The 22,433-nt window shown below is 40.5% G+C and overlaps 1 protein-coding gene across 3 annotated transcripts in view; it reads right to left on the bottom strand.

Moving 5' to 3' along the window:
- Positions 1-22,433, bottom strand: part of ntrk3b (neurotrophic tyrosine kinase, receptor, type 3b) — a 234,833-nt gene that overhangs the window by 49,970 nt on the left and 162,430 nt on the right. The window lies entirely within an intron of this gene.

Raw genomic sequence — 22,433 nt, 5'->3', positions numbered from 1 at the left:
AACACAGCGGCACCATCTAACGTTGTGGAATTTATAGTCATCTGAAAAATACTATGAAAATCTTTTGTGCACGCAGAATAAAAGCACAGTGGCTCATCTCTTTAAATCATGTAAGTGGTTTTATCGTTTCAGACAAATGGCTTCAGCATATTTTTAGATGAGAACTAAAGCTCCACCTGAACACATCAAACTTTAGCGTAGAAATGTAAACCAATATGGATGATAATCACCTCCCTGCTGCTCGTTTCCATGGGTTGCTTGCTACATGCATTTAACGTTCGGTCAGTAAATGGTTCACTTCTTATCTCAGGAGTGCACTAAAAAAGAAAAATTATTACGTTTGAATGTGTGTGACGCAAGCTGGCTTATTACAGATCTCCCCAGTTAGTGCAGACATTTCATTTCTGGGAATTGTGGGCAAAATTTAGTGGAAAAACATAAATCATGTAACTTGTCCTCAGCTTCAGTCGGACGTGTTATTTATAGCTGCAGAACAACTTCTGTGCAGCAGAGTGTAGGATTTTTCTTTCTGATCATTTCCATGGGACAACTCTAAAACTAACCTCTCCTACTAATGGGCTGCAGGATCAGTTTTTTCCATTCAGACGACAAAACCAGGCTTCTGTGATGACTGTGTCCTGATGCTTTGGCACATATGGAAGCTAAAACCCAAAGTTAATAAAGGAACGAGATGAAAACACCCACTGGTCAGCTTGTTTACCATGCAGACTGACAGCAGGCCAGAGAAGAGATACTGTTGACTTTCAGTAACCTCGGTTTGATCCCTTACATCTAGTGAAAGCACTATTTAGGAGTCAAATCAAAAGTTCTTATATTTTTTACTTGAAAATTTCAGATGACAAATTATGAGCGAATCAGAAGTAACAACATAAACGGCTCATATAACCTTATCGGCTTCATAGCGCTGCGGGTAGAAAGAAAGTGTTCATGTTTGAAGCTGAATTGAAATATGACTGTTTAACGTTTAGAGCAATGATTAAATTTGTGGTACTGAACGCAGCTCTATTATTAGAACCAGAAACCTCCAAGAAATACTTGAACAAGCTGCTATTGGAACATTTACTTTCTCAAAATAAATAAAAAATAATTTAAAAAAAACATGCTTCATATTGCAGACATCTTGTTATATTCCACCACTGCTCTTGAAGAAGCTTTTCAGTCATTAATGAGATCTTGTAATATTGAAAAAGCCCAACTATTCTTCTGTCAAAGTCAAATCTGCCTCATGACACACTGTCAGATGGCGACTAAAAGCATAACAGAAAGAAGTTGCACTGCTAGATTGACAGGGTTGGCTAACGTAGACTGCTTGTCAGCTCTGCATGACAACAGAGGCTAGCACAAGAGGAACAAAAACAGACAGAAAAATACAAGTAATGTCTGATTGATGTGAAAGTACCAGGACTACGGCAGCGTACTGGAGCCAAACTGGAGGTAGAAAGAAAAATGATGCTCTGAAAACCTGCTTTATGCCCCCGCCCGTGGAGGCGACGCATCAGTAAAAAACACGGAAACCTCGGCGGAAGGTACTAGTGACTTCATTTTCCACAAAAATGCAAGCAAAAATGGACAGGCATCAGATTTTAGCGGTTGTAGGATTTCTCTTGTCTTTGGTGACAAGAGACCAGACGTCTCTCCTGCCAACATTAGATCCACATGTTTGTTTTGATTGCATTTACCCAGAAAGCCCTGCGCTGCAATCCGCTTCCTGCTCCTGGAGTGGTCTCTGGTCCGCTCGCATCCACATACGAACCAGAGTTCACTTCAACCGAACATAAACAGAGGCTTTTAGACGGACCAGAGTCCACTTCTTCGGTCCGCATTCACACTTCCCCAAACGAGCCGGACGTTCTAGACAAACCAGCTGGAGTTTAATTGAAGTGGCTGGTGTTAATGGACCCGGAAGCTTCACAAATGTTCGCCGATGTCGAGCACGATTTTCTAACTTGTCAATTTAATCAAAATGCGAAGAAAATTCCCGAAAAGGTCGCGAGTTACGAGTCGCGGCTCCCACTTCTGCACAGACGAGCAAGAGAAAGAAGCGAGGAGGGGGCTCGGAAACAGCAAGCGGACATAAAGTCAACATCGGCAGATCTGGTGGAAAAGTGGCAGCGAATCTGTTTACCCGCCATGTTGAATCTTTTCCCTCACCTCGACAACACTGTAAATAGCAATCAAGAGCCCGTCATTTCAAATTATGGAGCCGGAGTGGCACGGCGAGTCGAGGAGTGATGAAGTAAGACGTGTGAGCAACAATTTATTCACAACATTTGCTGTCATTGCGGGGCTTTCATACCTCAGCGCTCTCTTTATTAGAGAGATGTGCACAGCAGAGCGCAGGTTTTCACCGGGTGACTACCTGCCCAACCACCGGGGACTAAAGGCGCGCCGCGGCTCTAAATCTCAGCTGAAGCCTCGGGCCCGCCCACGCCGCCGCAGAGCTCACACATAAATATTACCGCACGAGGAGTCAAAGAGTTGTCCAGGAAAACACGTTCAGAAGGCCTTGAGAAAGATCATGCATTCAACGAATTAGAAAATTCCACGTTTGCCTTTGTCATTTGACACCAGAAGAACGAAAACCACTTTGGAGTGAGATCGATAAGTCCTCAGGGAATCGCTGGCTTCATTTTAAGCTCAAAACTGCACAGGAATCTCTCACACAACTCCTAGCAAGGTGAGTCTTTCAAAGAAAGAAAAAAAAAAGTGAAGGGCAAATTGGACCTCTAGAGTTGAGGACATCTTAAAAATTACATTTATGTTGTCTCGGTGATGGGGAAGCCCAGGAGTGTCCTGGAGGAGTTTTACCACCCGAGATGCTCCCTCTGCACAGAATGGATTTCCACACTGGACATCTCGCCTCCAGAAATGTCTGTCGCAGAGCAAAGTTCCTCTCCATTACACTAACTTTGATTCTTTTGGCTGGAACAAGGAAACGTAATGAGCCAGAGTTCAACATTTTTTGGCCTCCTTCTTGTCTTATCCTCCCTGAAAATCTATCCGGCCAACAGATTGGACTTCAAATAAGCCTGAGCCGTTCATAACGGACGAGTCGCTGGCTGCAGCCTTCACAGTCTCAGGACTAACCGTAGAATTTGTGGATAGACGCAACATATTTCTGCAATGAATATATTTAATCAGAGTTTCATTGTTTACAAGAATTCAAAACTAAAACAAGTAGTCCATTACTTTGGGACAAAAGGATCAGAATATCCAATCGACTTCAGTGGCTTAATAACCAATTTATGCAGCAGCGATTGTGTTAATCATCATGTTTTTTTCTCATTAATGTAAAAGGAAAAATGTTCAGCCTTTGTTACAGGGAATGTTGTCGTCAAAGTGTTCTTGAGCAGGAGCGACTAATACTGGCAAGTACGGCGTAAACAGGAAGTGATTGTACAAGAGAAGGCAACATATTCTCTGATTTCCAGAAAGAGAATATTATTATATTTTCTATATATTCAAATATATACAGAATATATGTATATATTTCTCTTCATATTTTCAACAGCTGTTTTGTACACACTACATTGCATTTTCAATGAAAAAATAACAATGACAATGCAGTTTATTTGCTTTTCAAAGTAAGATGTGAAACAAGTTTGATGATCAGAGTGGAGTATTCCCTGAACCCTGACTGAAGGCTTGCAGTCACAATTGTTACGTTACAAAGACAAGAAATATGTCTCCCTAAAGCTTACAAACAATGCATGAACAGCATTTATATGCAGAACTAATAAGCCTAATTAATGGTGACTCATTAACTATGGCAATTTAATGAACACTTAAAGGGGAAGTATGTTTTTTCCAGCCACAAAGTGCCATTTTACAGCACAATGAAGTACATGTATCATGTTCAGTTATAAAAATGCTCTACATGTCAAAGGTGACTCAAAAAAATCCCTTGAAATTGGGTTCTGTCTCTTTAAAAAAAACTCCTGCTCGTTCTGAATCACAATATTTCTCCTCTATTAACCCTTCAGGAACGTTTTTACCAGTGAAGCAGCTCATTTACTGAGCTCATTAGTTCAACCAGGTGTCTGCTAATTGCTGCTGGCTAGTCTGAAGGAGCTGAGCTTCATTCTCAAAGCTGGCATTCAGTCCCTCCAGCCATTTTGAACATTTTTAACAATTTCCTGCTTCCACAGGAAATTGAAGGACTTTTCAAACATGCATGAAAGAGTCAAAGCAGCACTCCAGATATGCTTTATCAACATGATAGAAGCTCATAAAAGTGTATTTTAATTACAGTTAAATAATCATTCCTATTTAGAATAGTATTTTTACATTTTTATCGGTTTTAAATCTTTCAAACATCTGTCTAATCTTTCTAATGAATTCTTTCTGATCGCTTAAACTTTTTAAGTCATTCTCTCTCTCTGGAACTCAAGCGATAAAGTATTTCCCACATCGCTTGGATTTTCTTGACATTCACCGTGACTTGAAGGAGATTTTGGGAAGAACTCAGAAGCTCAGTAAAGCAAGACTTTCCAGGTTGGAGACGCGCTGTGACCAGAGAAGCACCTTTATCCATTGATGAGTAGGAAGAATGCTTCCAGTTGCTGTTTCGTTTCTCAGAACCGGCTTGGGCCTGGATTCTGACGATTCCCTCTCATTCGACCAGGAACCTCGGCTCACAGAGCAGCTGTCTACCTTTGGGAGTCAACTCTGCCGAGGTTAGACACGTAAACACTACCTTGTTGTTCGTTTTAAAGATTGAAGAACACTACTAATAAAACAGTGGAAACAAATTTTAACCAAGCTGATCCAGGCTCGATTTGTCCAACAGGAGACAACTTAAAATCTTAATGGACCCCGTGAACAATTAAAAGTTTTTGAACAGTCCAAGTATGAGATACGTAAACCATCTTAGAAAACCTGTCGTGGTCTTTTTGCTCTCGGTTGCCTCCGTCTCTTCATGTAATCCCAGTTTGACACTGAGATGATGAGTTCAGTGTTCTCCGGGAGCCGCGCCATCTGTTGTGGGACCTCTCGCTGTTCTCGTTGCTCAGAAACTTTTGTGAGCCACTGCATTGCCATTTGAAGCACAGATAGGCGAGACTGTTTAATTACGACGGAAAGAACAACTCTCTGCAGGAGAAAAACAATATGTGCAAGATCCCTATGGAGACCACTGAAGTGTTATTCCAAAAAAATTGTTTGATATTTAGCTCACGGTATTTGATTGGCCAGTCAAACAAATAACATCTTGGTTCATTTGTGAACTTTGTCACTAAATGTTTCTCCAAACATTACGTCTTTTTCTTCCTTACTGCTCTGAAGCTGCCTTTCTACTGACCGTACAATTGCGCAACTTGACATTTAAAAAAAAAATTTGTGTAACGGAAACATAAAAAAATGAAAAAAATTTGATTGAAAAAAAGTTTTAGAGATTGAAATGAACTCGGTTTATTTTGCAAAACTGCAATGGAAACACTTTTTATGTAAAACACAAGTCACGCAATCGACAACCGGACGTTGCTGCTGGCGGAAACCACAAAGAAGGCGACAGGAAGTAGTTGGAGGATCATGTTTTTTAATGACTCATCACATGAGCAAACTTATTCACATGTGATTTTAATTGTGCTTCTGATAAAGGTTTGAGCACATTGGTATAGGAAACACAGCTAATGTTGCTTTTTTTTTTTTTTTTTTTTACGGAAAGAGACTGATTCTATTACGAGAGAAAAAACCTTTCTATGTTCATGACAAACTGTTAAGATGTGCACTGTCTAATTTAGGCAAAACAATTGGTCAGCAGTTTTAAGTTGATTTCAAAAAGTACTTTTTTTCAAAAAAGTAACTTAGTAACTACACTGCTGTACTGTAATAGTGAATACCAGGGAAAGAAACTATTGAGGAAATTGTTTAGATATGTAAAGTCATTCTGAATTGCCTCTAACTTTAAAATAGATGTTTGTCGTAAAAGTGAATCGACAAAAGGACACTAAGAAGGAATTACAGACAGGAAGTGACACAATAAGGCAGGGGTCCCCAAAGTGGGTCCTGGATGTCCGGCATCCTGCATGTTTTAATTCTCTCCCTGCTGGTACCAACGACTTTTTCAGCATGTCAATGTTCTTTTTAGGCCTCGAATGAGCCATCATTGGATCCAGGTGCGTTAAACCAAGGAGAGAACTAAAACATGCAGGATGCCGGACCTCCAGGACCCACTTTGGGGACCCCTGCACTAAGATGTGGCTGCAGTCTAAAGTCTATTGCCTGCTTTAGCATCAGCTGCACTTCTTGGCGTAGCCATTCTTGACTGAGAGTCAGCGAGACTCCAACTGACATAAAGAACAACTTTACTTCTGGGCAATAAATAACCGTCCACACAGATTCTGTTTTGATGTTTTGACTGCAGGGTAGACGTCTGAACACTATATTTTTGACACTACGGCTAAAAGGTTTGTCTTGTAACGGAGGCTTCCTTTGCATTGTTGGTAAAGTATTTGCGTTTCGCATAAAACAAAGAGATTTTTAGAGTTTTGTGCTGATGTTTATTGGCTGCTCACCTGCTGCTCGATGGGCATCAGTCTCTAAAAATGAATGGGCTGCAGTTTGATTTTTTTTAAATCTGCTCATCTAAATGTACTGCTTGACAAATTATAGATCGTATTTACATTTTGATGTGCTGTGGGTGAGAGACGGTTCCTAACTGTATAACACTCCACCGTTAAAGGCTCCCTTCCGGGTATGCCACCCCAGACGGCTCCGACGCACGGGCATGAAAAATAAAAGCTGAATAGGGGGAATCTACACCTCTCTGTAGCTGAAATTACAGCACAGCAAAAAAAGAGAAAAGAAAAGCATCTGCCATTGTTTCACATAAGCCAGAAGTTATAGTTATCTGAGAAACGATGGCAGATAAGGCGAGATAAGCTCATCTGCTTTATCTTCGAAGATAACATTTTTTAAGTTGATAGATGTTTCACAGCTTCCTCTAAGCTCTTGAAAAGATTAAAGTTAGAATACTCATTCATCTACTATCACTTCTGCTCAAGTCCTTCAAGTATCAGCATATAAGAGTCCCAATATTTTCTTATAGTTCAGGCTGAAAACTAAATATTTCTGAAGCGCATTTATTCTCTGTTTTTACAAATAATCCAAAGTTTGGAGCAGAAGTTTACACACACATTGGGGGCACAGATGATGAAAAAACAACGTTACAAAGGTAAATTATTGTCATTTTCAGCCTACTTAAGATTTTTCTATGATGTGAGGTCAAGCACTTGTGATGTTCCCGTCAGCAGAATTGAATTTGTGATCCGGTCTAACCAAAATTACCTTAAACATTTTGCTCCTCGTACGCTACTTCTTCCTTCAGTGCTGCGAGAGATACCGCTTTATTCGCTTTATTGAACGCCATTGAAGTTTGTGCCGATCCTAAAATGTATTTCTGCAAATAGGCAAGGAGCCAGAGAGCGAAGCAGCAGGGGTGTTTGTCTGCAGCCACCTGATTGTTTGTGTTTCTCCTTCCACACGACCGAAAGCGAGCGGTGAAGGTGATTCTTAGGACAAGGAAAAAAAGGGAAGGAAAAAAAAAATTGGAAAAAGTCGGAAGGCAGCGGGTGACTCTGCAGGGTTTTCCCTGCGGTGGGGGAATAAATTGCGCAGAGTGTGATTGCTTCCGTTCCACCTCCTTGTGGTAATTATCGCACAGATTCCTTTCAAAGGTAGTTAATTAGGACTGGAATTAACTTGAGGACATGTAAAATGAACAAGAGAACACAGGAAGGATAACTGACTGAGGCAAGGCCCCACTTTTGGTTAATGATGGATTTGAAGCAAATTAAATCCGTTCGTGGGAAGGGTTGGAAACAGTCACATCAAGGCTATCAACACGATTGGGACGAGGGAAGAGCAAATGGCCTCCAGGAGACACATATTAACACTCAAAGGGAGCTCTGAGCTTTTTGCAGTTTGCTGATCTGAGCTGAGATTATTCAGCAAGTTCATTTACTGATATCCTGCTGTCAGGGTAAAGCAGGAAACTATCACTTCACAAAGAACATGGCCTAAATATTTATTTTGTTTACGAGGAAGACGTTCCGAGTTTGAAACTTCTAACGGCGTCAAACGTGCTTCATTGATCGTAGCGTTAGCTTGGCGTGCAGGTAAGGCTATTGCTTATCAGAACGTCTTCACATTGCAGATTCCCTGCAAAACTTTAAGGATAACTTTCCCTGCTGTGCTGAAGGAGACATGCAGATAGTATAATCACTGCTCTCCAGTCAAGAACGGTGAGAGTGCGACAGGCCGTGCAAGCCGCTAGCAGCTAGCAGCTTTTGTAGAGTGATACACCAATTGATTGTTGCTGTTGCAGTTGATGGAAGAACGGGTGGACCCAAACACAAGACCAGTACTGGAGACTGGAGTGGAGGAATTGTGTCAATGAGAGCATAATTGTGTTTTACAACAATTGACAATCTGTGGCAAGACGTGAAAACTAATGTTAGACGTTTTCTATTGAACTTTGAGGAATTTTGCTCAGAAATCTGAGCTAAAGGTCTGGTGTTAGAATTTAATCGAGAAATCTTCAACAGACTTTTTGCATCTCTCACCCTGTAAGGCCCATTTTTCAAACAAATACTGCCTTGTGAGGACTGATTGACTCCAAAGCCAGGAAGAACAAATGTTTTTAAGTCTAGAGTGTTTAAGGTGTGTACTGGTAACGGTTCGGTTTGGGGTAAGTTTCAGTGTTTGAAATGATAAATGAATGGAAGTCAATACAATGAAAGTCCTTGTGAAGACAGAAAGATGTAACATATGTGTGTGTGGAGGACATGCAATCAACCGTTTCCCTTTATCTATCAGCACAACTGAAATAAAGTCTCTCCTGCACATCTGACATAATATACGAGGCGACACTGGTGTACCAATTACAGTGTGTGTTGATGTACATCTCTGCTCTTCATGTTCAACGCGATGATAAACAAAAATCCTGACATTGTTATTCCCTCCTCTGCTCCCCCAGGATCCTATCAGATTTTCTATCTCTGACAGCACATTACCCCGTGAGCTCCCCGAAGACAGACGAAGCAATTTTACACAAGTCTAAAAAGTGATGGAAAATTACATCATCCAGCAGCTGAGCTGTCCGCGGTGCGTTGCTTTGATTTATGACTACGAGCCAGTAGAAAAAAGAAGACCTAAACTTTATTAGACTCAAATTGAAAACAACATAGCAGTCGGAGTAAATATTCAAGCAAATCATACAAATTCCCTCTCGGGTGAGGTTTAGTTTCCTTCTCCGTTTCCCCCTCACACCATCACGCCTGTGCAGTCGGAAGGGCCCAAATGAAAAGCTGGCGGAGGCATCGCTGCTGAAACCGGCCGGCCCGCGTGATGAAGTCACCGGCGAACGCGCGCACGGCGGCGTCCCCGCGCCAGACGGCTGCGTCTCTTCTCCCGGTGTTAGAATAAGAGACGGTTCCCCCGGGGCGCCAGGCGTCTGGCAGTCTGAATGTAAATCACAAAAGAGGGCCTCATTCAGGCGCCGCAGCCCACAAAACCGTTTGATGACGGTCCACATCGGTACACCGCCAGCGAAACCGCCGCATGCTAATGTGTCGCATCATCCTACAACCAACAAGTGCTTCCCTAGTGACGTGGGACTGCATGGGAGAAAATGAATACGACTCCGTCACGGCCAACGGGGAAGAGATCTGGAAGGAGATTTTTGGCTTTTTTGGTTCTTTTTTGTTCTTTGACAGACATGCTACATATCAGCAAAAAAAGGAATAAGTTCAAAGGCTGGCGTTGAACCTGAATTAATCCCTATTTATAAATATTTATAGCTGCCTGGATAGCTCGACAGACAGCTACTTCATTGTGCTCCCGAGAGAAAAAATGTTTTCACAGTCTGCGCATGGAACATGCACAGTTCACTGCACACAGTCGCACACTGTAGATGTGTGTAACTGGATAGCTGACAAGGATGCTGAGAATCCAAGGAGCCCGGTCTCACTGTATTTTTGCGAGAGTGAAAAAAAGAGGAGCGGTATTATTTGCAGCAGAGTTCCTTCATTTCTTGCCCCCTGGTTAATGAGATGACAGCCTGTGGCCACGGGAGCCGCGGTGGCAACAACAAGACCACCAGTCCACACGGCGTTCTGCATACAGGGGCTGCGCTGAGGAGGCTGCATACCAGTGTTTCTCAACCTGTTTTGGGCCGACGGACCCCCGATCCATCACCCAGGTCCCTTCACGCCCCCCACCAAAGAAACTGTAGGTTACTTTGCACTGACTGTTATTGTATTACTAATATTACTTTCACTATTGTTGAAGTTTTGATTTTTATGTTTGTTTTTGTATTTATCATCAAAAATCTTTTCCCAGAGAACAAAAAAGCCACGTGAATAGAAACGATCTTTACCAGCATCTACAGAAACTACGGTGAATGGACATTCAGCTTAAAATCGGCAGCTAATCAGAGTGGAAAAGCAGTATTCTTGTTCTGTGCCATTTTATGATGCTAAATCTTGCACAAAGTGAACCAAATGAAAGATGCACAATGACACTAGTTTGAACTTTGAAGTATTTTCAAAAAGACAGTGCTCTGCAACATGAAAACTGCATTTATATCAGTCATGACTCTTCTTCTCTTCAGTGTTTATGTCAGTTTCTAGTGGTGCAGCTCTGCGCTGCTTTCAGGAAAATTGGACATTAGAGTTTCATCCATAAAATCTCACCCACTTGGCATTTTCTGTGCAAACCAGTGGAAAAGCAAAAGTTCAAGATCCTTTTAATTAATTATGAATGGATTATATCTTTATATAGACCTGTCTATTGACAGAAATTACAACGAACAACGCCGATTCTTCTTTAAATCTTGAGTCAAATTGAAAGTGTCATGGTGTCACATAACAGTATCAAGACATTGACACTGACATGGGAAAGAACATAGAAGACATAAATATATCAAATCTAATTAAAAACATAAATAAGTGATAAGTTCCTCATTCTTATTGTCAAAATATATTTCTTCTTAGTATTAGATGTGGTCCCAACAAACCCATTGCACTTCAAAAATATTATTTTATCTTTTATCTGAAAACAGTATCTGGTTATTCTTGCCATACACATCATGTGTTGATTTGCCATTCATATTGATTCTTCACTGTTCAGCGTCGAATTCTCTGTTAGTTTGCCTTGATTCACATCTAGTTTGTGAATCAGGGTAAACCAGACATAGAACAGTTTCAGAGTTTTGCTCAACGTCACTGAAGAGAAGAAGAGCTGCCATGGATACAGTTGCAGCCCAGCATGCTACACAATACGGTTTTAGCAAGTTGTTCAAAGTCTAAACTGGTTCTGTTGTGCATTAAGAAGTAAAGTTTACCTTCAAATCTCAGTGCTCCCCTTTTGTAAAAACTTCCACCAGCGCCCCCTGCCACCCTCTGAACGCGCACCAGGGGGTAGCACAAGGGGGTAGCACCACGGGGCGGTACCAGGGGGCAGTACCAGGGGGGCGGTACCAGGGGGCGGTACCGCCCCGTTTGAGAAACGCAAATATATGCCAACATTAACATCTCTAGCTGAAATTAGAATTACGGAAATAAATCTGCTTAATGGGAACGCGTCGGTTTCAAAAAAGTTTTTGCGTACGGACGAGGTTGGTTTTCAGCTCTATTAAAATTTGTGAATTTTCACTGCAGTGGAAAATATTGCAGTTTTGAAACATTTTTTTTTTGGGAACATTTTCAAAAAGATTATTTTACACTTCCATGAAGAATGAAGACTTTTCCCCTTTTTTGCCCCTACCATATTCTGTTGCATCACTGCTGCTCTAACGAGCATATATGAGGGACAGAGACATGAAATGGGGCATTCAAATAATTCATTAAAAATTGGAATACATGTCAAAAGTGAGAGCTGAAAGTAAAAGATGTGAACACAGTTAATATGAGCATTGCAGCATCTTCACAAAGTCTAAATTAGGACAGCAGCATCAGCAGCATCATTCTGGCTGAGGCTTCCGGGTGAGTCACTCTATCATCAAACACGAGGAGTTCTTCTCTTGTAGACAAAGGGTAAAGAAAAGTATTGAGGGAGAGGAATTATTTAAGGACAAACCTTAGAGAAACATCTCTGTAAATATGCTTGTTTGGAACTGAAAATTATTGCCCAAGAGACGAATCAAAAGCGTCAGAGAGAGACAAGAGAGCGCTTTTCTGCTGCAGCTGGAAAAGTTCAAGGCCAAGAGCATCACAAAGGATGGAGTTCAAAGACAAGACGGTGAAACGGGAGCCTACCAACAACAACAACACAAAGAAAAACTCACAAAAGGTTATAGATATTTGTTAGACGTTCAAAATCTGTTTCAATGACGGCGACTGTCGGCACAGATGGCGAGCCTACAGGGGGGGGGGGCAGTCCGTGAAATTCGTCGCCAAACGTGGAGGATGACTAACTCGCTGAAGTGTCAACAATAACGCATCAACAAGAACAATGTGCAAAAACAAAGAAAAGAGGAAAAAAAAGGCAAACATGAAGGAGGTCGCGGACGTGGCAGTGATTAGTCATGCAAAACGCCCAACAATAGATGACAGAGACGCTACTCGGAAAACAAAAGAGCAAACGAAGGGAGCAGAACACAAACAGGCCAACTGGCCTGTTTCCATTGATCTCACTAGCAATAAATCAGAGAATCGGGCGATGAATTAAAACGAGCTCCATAATTCCCAGTTGGTCAACAGTCGTTAAAAAGACGTTCCCCTTCACTATGATGGAAAAGCCCCCATTTTGAAAAGCACTGCAAAACTTTGAGAGATAGTATAAAATAGTTTGTGTTTTTTTTTTGTTTCGTTTTTTTTTTTAACAATCCTGTAACCGTCACCTGCTCTCTAAGCTGAATGATTAACGTTTTCCATGTTTGTACTAAATCAAGCTGAATTTTCCTCAGAAATTAAAGTGTATTTTTTATTCTTGAGTGGGTATCCCTTGCAATATTATGCCATTGTTATTAGTCGAAAATTGTATAAAAATGACAATATTATTGTTTTTCGCAATCATTTAAATTTATTGTCCATTAAAATTTGTTATCGTGCCAGGCCTATCAGTAGACTGAGATCTACTGATGACAAAAAACCAAATATATAATGATTAATTGTCACCATTGAGACCTGACGATTCTGTTTCCATAGCTGAAGCAAAATGACATATTCTGATCTTTTAGAGTGAAGGTGCTCTGTGCAGAGACAATATCAAATGCCTGGGACAGTTTAAAGGAACACTTTGAAACTTTGGTTGAGTCAAAGAGATCAGAGCTTTTCTGACATTGAGATTTGCTCCCCAATCCTCAGAAACCCCGAGATTCTTCACATGAACCCAGTTATTCTGAAATATTAGATCTTCCTTTGAAACCTTGCATGCAGGGCAGTTTGGGATGTTGAAGGGAAAGAGTCCAGGGGATGTGGTCCACTTGATCAAAGTATTTCTAAAGTGTGCATTGGATAGAGATGATGTCTTCTTTATTGCTGTGTAATATGTTTAAGGGCATCTTCTGTAGCATTAAACAAAGACTTTAAACAGGCACTGCTGAGTCGTCACCAACTTCTCAAAGTAATATTTTGACACTTTTTTCTTTTTGAATGATTTCATTTATCTAACGTTCTTTAGAGATTCTTTGATCCGTGTGAATTACAGGTGTGCTACTTCACATTTTGGTACCGATTTTAATCCAAAGTGAATACAAGATCAGTAACACCAATACAGATACAGATCTAAAAACTTCAACGTATCTGTATTGTGTCACAAAGTTTCTGACCTTTTGTTGTTTTTCTGGGTTTTTCTTTGAGTTAATTTGTCAAAACCCAGGAACATATTTTGGACAAAGTCTAGAGGCATCTACAAAATACATATGAACAGAACAGAAATAGACAAAAAAAGAGCAATCCATTTTTTGCAAAGAAATTCCAGTCCAAGAATTTTTTTTTAGAACAAATCAAAACAAAATCTTAATTGAGATAGAGTTGAGTAAATACAGAACAGAAATCATAAAACCTGAAGCTAAAGTATCGATATGATACTGACATGAATATTATTAATATTCTGGACTGAACTGATCACCCTGTTCAGGTTTGATCAGTCTCAGTATTTTATATTTTGATCTAGAAATCACATGAACCCAAAGATCCTGATAAATCAACAGTTCATACTTCGCCGTTGTTAGGCCAACAACAAGCCAGTTGTGCTTTTAGAAAGGTTCAGTTTGGCTGAATGCTGTTCAAGATCAGTGCCATTTTTTCAGCCAGTTATTTATCCACCTTATTCCTGGGAGTCTTACTGTGGAAATGATTCTGACTCTTACTTCCGACGCCCACCAGAAGTAGCAGTATTTCATTGTAATTTGTTGGGTTTTTTGCTAATCTACATTCATGATACTCCCAAAACAAAAGCGCTAGTTTTCATTGGCTGCCCACAGATAAGGAAACAAAGATAATTTGGCTAAAAATTCTTGAAGAGAGAACACAAAATGTTTCATGTGCTCATTTTATAGTTATAAAACAATGAAATAGTCCTCGATTTCACTGAGGATTATTTCAATGATTCTCAAAAAGCCAAGGAAGGAAAACCTGCATCTCCATCCGCAGCAATTGAATCAGTTATGTGGCTAAATATGCCAGTGTGGATTATTTGCGGCCATTTCTTCAAGTTGCCGTTCCTCCCTGCATTAGCTGTAGGCAGTGGAAAAACAATATCGCCACATTTAATTACATTTAAGCTGTAATAGTTGGAGTGTCCACATATTTTATAGCCTAAAACCTCGGTGGACAGCCGGTTAGCGAGTTGCTAACATGTAAATGGCGGTTCCGGTTAGCAGCAGAAGTCGCGTCCAAAAATCATGCAAAGCCTCATGGGGGCCAGGAATAAGGCGGATAAAAGGATGAGCTATTTCCTTTCCTACTTCAAAATAAGAATCTTCACATGTGGGGATGAAAATAAAAGCATCTTAGCGACTTAGTTCACTACGTAAATTCACGTGCTGATGCCGACTTAACTTGCAAAACAGACCTTTCTTAGATAAGAAATGCCACAATGTTTTCATATTAACTTTCTACAACTTACCCCACGTGCACCCCTGCTGATTTCTCAGTTTGACATTGTCCTTTTTTATTTTTTTTTTAAATGCTAAAAAAAAATGCCATTGACGTTCACATCAGTGTTTTGAGCTATTTGATTTCATTCCCTCAACAAGTCTACCTCGGCAGCAGAAACTTTTCTTTCATGAAAGTGTTTTATGTTAATGGATGACAAAATTCAAACGGGCAGTTTCTCAAAGAATAGACATGTGACCTGAGGTAAAACGTGCATAAGTCACCAAAATAAAACCAGATTCATTGCTTGCAAGCACATTAAGACAACAAGTTTGCTTTGAAAAAAAAAACCCAACCCTCAAAATAGAGAGAGAGAGAAAAAAACTGTCTTTGATGTTAATTCAACAAGTTATTTTTTGTATATTGTTCCAAGAAGGAAAATGAAAACCGGAATGCTAAAATAAATAAGGCTAAAATAAATAAGGAAAGTGATCCACAGGGGGTGTAACATTACATTAATGGTGTTGATAACTAAGTCTTCTGAACCTAAAAGCCTCCGGGTTTAATTTCTCCAGCATTTATTCAGGCTTAGTAGCACACAAAACACACACTTGATTAAATCTTTGCCCTACTGTGTGATATCAATCCATCACCTGTCAACATCTCCTTTTTCCTTCAGCCGCCCCCACACGCTTCCTTCTTTCTACCCTCTTTTGTTTTCTTGGCACAGTTTTCCCAGATTGCTTCCTGTTCGCTCAGCGTCCCGTTGTCAGGCGCCTCGACGTGCGGCGAAAGTTCAGCAGCAGCCCCTCCTGGCACTGATTGAAGCATTAAATACCTCCAGAATGACAGCAACAGCAATTTATCAAAACTCAACTTCCTCTATCAGCATGTTTTACTGAAACAACTGCTGTTTCATCATAACTTAAATGCTGTTTTTAGACTTGCATCATTTATTTCATCTCTCTCTCTCGTTGCCTCTTCTGCTTCCTCTTTCTCGTTTTTAGCCCCAGGGGTCTCCAATCCTGTCTCAGTACTTTCTCAACCTCCCTCCACTGCAGGGTTTACAACCAAACAGGCATTTTTTCCCCCGTCTCCTCTTTTTTTCATCCCGTGAGCTAGACGTGCAAGAAAGGGGGAGGCGGGAGAGCATTCGTGTTCATGCGCCTGTCTGTCAAATTACGCCTCTTAACCGTGACGAGAGCGCGAATCAACCTTCATGCTGCGCTCCCTGATGCGAGGCCTTACTGGCGTGCCGGCCGTTCGTTTATTTTGAAATTAGCAGGTGCAGCAGAAAGGTTTGGTTAATAACCCTTCTCTGCTTTCACCTTGTCATTTATGCAGGATAAATAGATGGCTACATGAAGTATCGGTTTCGAGTCGATAAACGTAAGAAAGAAAGTATAAAGACACTTTAGAGACAGGAAATAAACAAAAAGCTTTTTAATCCGTTCAAAATTGTCCCAATAAAACGGAAGCTGACAAATCAACAGCACTCCAGCAGTGTTTTCACAGCATTAGGTGACTAGGGTGAGGCCGTCTCTAACTAATAACTATGAGCTGAACAAATTAGTGTGGAGCTTTTGGCAAAAATATCCGGTTCCTTCATTAGAGAGGTGTTGATATCGCTTCATCACAGTACGGCGACTTAGTGCTTCATTGTTCACCGAGGCAAGTTGGGTTTTTTTTTTCTTTTTCTCCTTGTGATTTTTCTGCTTATGATTTTCAACAGGTTTTCTCTGCAAAACTTTAGTGGCTTACTAATGGAACTGAGGTTAGATGTTTCAAACTTTTTACTTAATTGCACTTTTTTTTTCATTTTTCACTCATCCATCTATTTATTTAGACTTAAGTTTGTTGGGGTTTTTTACCTTTTGCCATCTACAAAGACTGACGGAGCCACTCGTTCGTGTGGAGGAAAGGTTCTTCTTTTGCTAATATTCGACATGTTATTTTTGCTCAGCAGTGACTCCTACTGTGCAATGTCACAGTTGCAAAGGCCTGCTACACTTACAATATCTGATAAGTTATAGCATCTCTTTCCAGTAGTTTGATTGATTATTCCTGAATGTTACATCTACAAGTAAAATAGGTTTTAGCTACCAACATCAAAAAGATGATGATGTAAAACACTAACATGTGGAAAGAGGCAGTATTATTTATTTATTTGTTTTGAACACCATAGCAGCATGAAACACATGAACTAGGAATATTTTTATGCACCATAATAATCTTAACATGCTCAAAAAGGAGTATGAAGTTAAAAACATTCATGAATTCCAAAACCATAAACTAAATATTTAAAAATGGGCCCTCGTTATTAAATTAAGAAAAAACCCACACAGGTTAATTAATATTCCATTTCATCAGTTTTTTTGTGATGTTTTTTTTGGCTATGGACTCAAATACAAATGTCTAAATATATACATCCATCCATACCCCCACACACTCATATGCCTCAGTTTCAATATACACATTGGTGCCGACTCTCATCCATATTCCTACATCTCGTCAATATGACCTCCTTATATTTCCTTTTCAATTGTATCAAATTTTAACTGTTTTAACTCCTCGTTTAACTTGTTCCATAATTTGAAACCATGAATTGAAATACAATGTAAAATCAACTTTTTTGAGCTCTACATCGTGTTCTAATGTTATTCCTTTGACAAAAACATACTTTTAATTTTGTTTTGATTCTTTCATGCCTGTTTGAGAAATCCTGTCATCTCCCTTAGCAATCGTTCAGCTGTGGAAAATGCTTGGTGGGACCGACGAGTTCAAAGCTCTTCCTCTGAGCTCCAGAGCCTACGCTCACAGAGCACTCCGCCCCACTCAGCTCCTTCAGACTAGCCAGAAGCAATTAGCAAACGCTAATTGCTAATAATACGAGCTACTTTTCAGTGCAACTCTGGGAAAAGCGTTAACCGAGGAGCCATGTTGTGATGACCTCCTGAAGGTGGAGCTTCAGAAAGAGCAGGAGTTTTTAAAGAGACAGAGGCCCAATTTATAACAACTGAAGGAATGCAGTCACTTGATTTTGCTATAAAATAGCAATATGTGGCTGGAAAACACATAACGCTTCTCCTTTAAAATGTCCGTCATCCAAAACTGGAAATTTGAAATTACCTGCAGTATTGAACCTGGTGTCCTGCACAGTCATGCAGGACAGCGATAGGTGACTTCTGTCTTCTTTATACCAGTGCAAGGGCACCACTCTAACATGATGTATTTATACACTGGCAGTGCCCCCCCTTCTGTATGCAGCTAAAATGATCTACTGTGGACAGGTCCCCTCAGTCTTGAAAGTGCCGCTGACGGGATAAACACATCAAGGGCTGCATGGCGATGCGAGTGTCAAGTTTATACAGAGAATCATTTCTGCTCCTGCTTCACCTACGTGTCCAAGCGTCACGCATTCGCAGCGGCTGACGTGCACTGCGCCCTGCTCCCGCCGTGGCGAGGTGCTACAGTGGGTGAAAAGGCAGGCTCTTTAATATTTTAGTCAGACTCCCAGCAGACTGATGGCTTACAGGGGCAGCCAGGCGGGGCCCACAGCCAAGGTTAGCAGTAACATCAATCTCCTTTCATGTGAACCTGCACACTGTAGTGCCGCACTCAGAAAAAGGACGCCTCTACTCCACAAGTCCCTTCAGTCCGGGTTAGAGGTCCGCATCACATAATGCCTCAAATATATCACCGAGCTGGCAAATTCCCAACATGCGTGGTTTTTTTTCTTTCCCTTTTTGCAACGTCTTTTTGATGCTGATCATTTTGTGAAACCAGAGAGGTACTACCTGCGTTACAAGCTGCAGCCTGCAAGTCATGTTAAGCATTTGAAGGGCCAGTATTCTTTTTCTAGCATCTTTTCCAGTATTGACTGACATACATTCTTAAAAGAGCAGTATTATGTGTTTTCCAGCCACAAATTGCTGTTTTATTATATTAAATATGATTTAAACGAAATTTGGCCTCTGTCTCTTTAAGAAACTCTTGCACTGACACTCTGCCTTTGGGAAGTCTTCAATTAACTATTAGCAATGTCTTTACCACTGTTTCACTGAGAAGTAGCTCATCTAATGAGCTCAGCAAACAGATAATCAATTATGCAACCACACGTCTTTGAAGAGCAGAAGTGCAGCCTCCCACACAACCAACAAAAATACAGCAAGTGGATTCTGAATGTTAAGTCACCAACAAAACAAGCAGCCATTGTTCAGCACATACTTTGGTAAAACCAGCTGACCAAATGTGCTGAAGCTCACCTTGGGTTGCTCGGCAACACACTGGTTGTCACTGGGATTGCGAAGAGAGGAAAAGTGCCTACTGATTTGTGGGCACTCAAACTCATTTTCCAGACACCAAAAAGCGAGTTGGAGCTAGCATTAGCATCTGTTGCCTCAAAGTGAAAGAAGCGCATCACAACCTCCTTTTGACGACACAGATTAATTACTGAGATGAACCCACCAGCATCAGAGCTATCATCTTATCTCATTTGATACTAAGATGTTGTGGAGCTCACAGTGAAAGCATTTCTTCCCAATAATTAGCTCGCTAGCATTTATGCTCTGCATAATCTCACTATTCCAAAGTTGCCACTGTCATAATTTCTTCTGAAAAAGAAACACAATGCAGCCGAACTCAGAAACTGGAACGCTAACAACAAATATTCATCCATTTACAGAAGGTCAAACCTGGTCAAATGAGCCAGAGTGAATATTCCAACATTAAAGTCGTCATAAATGATGAATAAGCCAGCGTCTAAATATTATATGACCTACTGTTGTTGCATTTGAGTCATATTTAATGCCTCATAAATTATTCGTGTGATAATTATTACTTAGTCGCTTAATTCAATGCATCAAGCAGCAAAATGTCTTGGGAAATGACAGAGAAAAGGACTCAATTCAGCATGAAATTATAAAAAAAAAACACAAAGCAGAAGAAGCTAAAAAGAAAGACAGAAAATGCAATAAAAATATGAGTTATGAGTCATTTTTGGTGAAGTGTGACAAGATGTTTATTGCATGAAAATGTGGCCTCCAAACGTCAGTCATTTCTGAAAAGAAGGTTGAAGTGCACAGTAGGCATGTTTTTCAAAAAGTAGGTTTTCACATAAAATTGCAGTTTCATTGGTCTTATGTAATTTTGCATTTTCTTTAGCTATAAGCTGTAATAATCAAAATATGTAGAAATGAATGCCTAAAAAAGATCGAACTGTGCTAATAATCAATATGACACAACTTTCGCCTTTTGAATTCAATTACAAAAATATATTAACTGTTCGACTGCATTCTGACTTATATATAATATAAAGAGCATATAATAGCAGTCAATTTTTTTCCCCGTCATAAAACAGAAACATATTGTATGTTATATGGTTCTTCTTGCAGGCTATTTTGAGCCTGATCATTTGTGTGCGTACACTGCACTCAGCAAAGTGAAGTGAAGATGGCTTATTAAATCAGTGATGTGCTCAGAAGGAATAATTCAGTTGCAGGAACTCGGATCCCGGTGTTTACGGATCCCGGGCTCGCTAATGCGCTTCCCTTATTGATGGTCGCCACAGGCAGTCGTCGGAGAGCTGTGCACGGACTCACTGAGCTGGAGTCCCGAACCGCAGCTATTCATGCCTGCCAGAAAAGCGAGATGATCTTATATAAGATACGTGTCATGTCTGAATCAACACAAAGTCTCTTTAAATAAACACAGGAAGGTTGCTCGGTGGTGAATGATCGTCGCCGGAGACACTGATGACGAGACGGATTGCAGACTTTCGTCCTGGTGAGTTTCTCAGGCGCTCGGCGTTGAAAGCGGCAGAAGACTTTTTTTCTTTCCCAGCCAAAATAAGAAAAAAAATATATAGTTCTACAAAAGCAGAGCAGGTTACAAATTGGCTTATTGCAAATGCATGGATCTCAATTTCTATTTGGTAATAAACAAAGATAATCCGAGTTACACTTTCCATATAAGCCGCTAACATTATTATCTGTCACATTTGCGAAAATCTGCTCGCTGAAGATGACTAGCTCTGGCTTTAGCTGTCAAGTGGTCAGAAAAACGCACTAAATCTTAAAGGTGCACGTCACATATTAAAGAAAAAGGGATGCAACTACAAAAGCTCCCAGGGTACCACGTTTCATGAGTCACGGTAAAGTTTTAATCAAACAAATAACAAGGGAGAAGGAAGTGGGTCAGTTATGACAGCTTGACTTTGACAACCTTGACATGTAGATGTGCTGCAAAATTCAGTGATTTTCAGTCCAGTTAAAAGAAGGGCAACTCTTACAGCAACTCCCCGACAGATCATCGATAGAGGAGGTGATGAGCTAATCGACCAGCACTTTGTTCAGAAAATCGCTTATTCATGATAAACATCGAGCTGGAAAACATTATACTGTAATGGACCGAATGCTCAGTTCTGCGGGAAATATTCTTGTGTTCTTCGGTGTTTAATCCCGACAGACTTGCGTCAAGTCAGCTGCTATGACAGCTGCGGCAAAATGAATAATACCTACATCTCCAGGTGTCATTCGGTTAACAGAGTAGTTCTGCTGTGGCAACGCGACTGCGGACGTAGTAACGTGTCTGTGAACGGGGTTGCAGAGAGAGAGAGCTAGAGTCGACCAGAGTTGTGTGAAAGCAGAGCGGCATCTCCCGATCACCCGCCAAAAACCGATCCGGGTCACTGCTGCCCTGCAGCTCAGGCTCTGGATACTGGAGAATCACTGCTGCTTTGAAACAAACGTTGTCATCGAGCTGCATGAGTAAACCTGCCTGTCAGTAAGATAAACAGCTAGAGTGCATTCACCATTAGAGCAGATAAAACAGCTAATTAACAGGCTGACAATGTTCTACTGTGTTTTTTTTTCCCACAAAGCCGAAAAATGTAGCAACGTGATATTCTGCACAACCAAAATGCTTTCTTGAAAGCTATCATTACAGAAAAACGTTTGTTTTCTATTTTTGCATAAATCTATACACAATAAAATCAGAACGTTAAAACTGTCTACTGGCTTTCTCGCGTTTTAGCTGATATTGGCTTTGAAATTCACTCTTTACTTGAGATTGTAATTATTTTCAGCCTTGATTAAACTGTAAATGACAAACACTGAGAGCACCATGAGTATATATATATATATATTTATTTCACTTCTACAGCAAACAGTCAGAGTGGAAAAGAAAAACGTTGGTTTTTTGCTTGAGCACTAAAGGGCAAGCCGGGAAAAAAACGTATATTGTGCCATTTTCAAAGTTTAATGCTTCTCATTTAACAAACTATTCATTGTATTAAATCCCCTCTTGTTCTTCCGGTTTTCCATCGGAAGGAAAAAAAAGTTTCTAAGACTGAGCAAATCAAATTTTTCTCTT

This window comes from Poeciliopsis prolifica, unplaced genomic scaffold (assembly GCF_027474105.1).
Source record: "Poeciliopsis prolifica strain line A6 unplaced genomic scaffold, Auburn_PproV2 SCAFFOLD021, whole genome shotgun sequence".
Classification (NCBI taxonomy): Eukaryota; Metazoa; Chordata; class Actinopteri; order Cyprinodontiformes; family Poeciliidae; genus Poeciliopsis; species Poeciliopsis prolifica.
The sequence above is the reverse complement of the archived record's forward strand: the minus strand, read 5'-3'. Positions and strand labels throughout refer to the sequence as shown.